Genomic DNA, 524 nt, shown 5'->3' with positions numbered 1-524 from the left:
GCCATTTAAAGATTTGAATTCGAATCTGGGTTTTCAAAAATCATTTTTTGTTTGGATTGGGTGTTGCTGCAAATAATTGGGAATATGGTTTGGAGTTTATATCTCAATTTTGAGGGGTTTTGGTGAAGATTAGACTTGGTTTTGGCTGAATTTCGGATTGAAACTCGAAGAAGAAGAAGAAGAAGAAGAAGAAGAAGAAGAAGAAGAAGAAGACGACGACATGGTATACAGTATACTGCAGAAATTGTAGTAAAATTGTAGAAAATTATTTTCTGTTGTTTATATATTATTCTTTTATTTATTTAACTATTGTATGAAAGTTGAACAACATTGTATAAAAATTATATTTAAGTTGTATGATATTATAGTTATATATAACTGAGTAGAAATAATGTATGAAAATTGTAGATAAGTTGTATAATATATAATTAGTTGTATGAAATTTGTTTTTACTATGTATAAATCAAATACAAAATATACAAAAGACATATTGTATAAAATTTGTATTTAAGTTGTATGTTATT

This window comes from Nicotiana attenuata, unplaced genomic scaffold (assembly GCF_001879085.1).
Source record: "Nicotiana attenuata strain UT unplaced genomic scaffold, NIATTr2, whole genome shotgun sequence".
Lineage (NCBI taxonomy): Eukaryota > Viridiplantae > Streptophyta > Magnoliopsida > Solanales > Solanaceae > Nicotiana > Nicotiana attenuata.
This window is presented reverse-complemented; position numbering follows the sequence as displayed.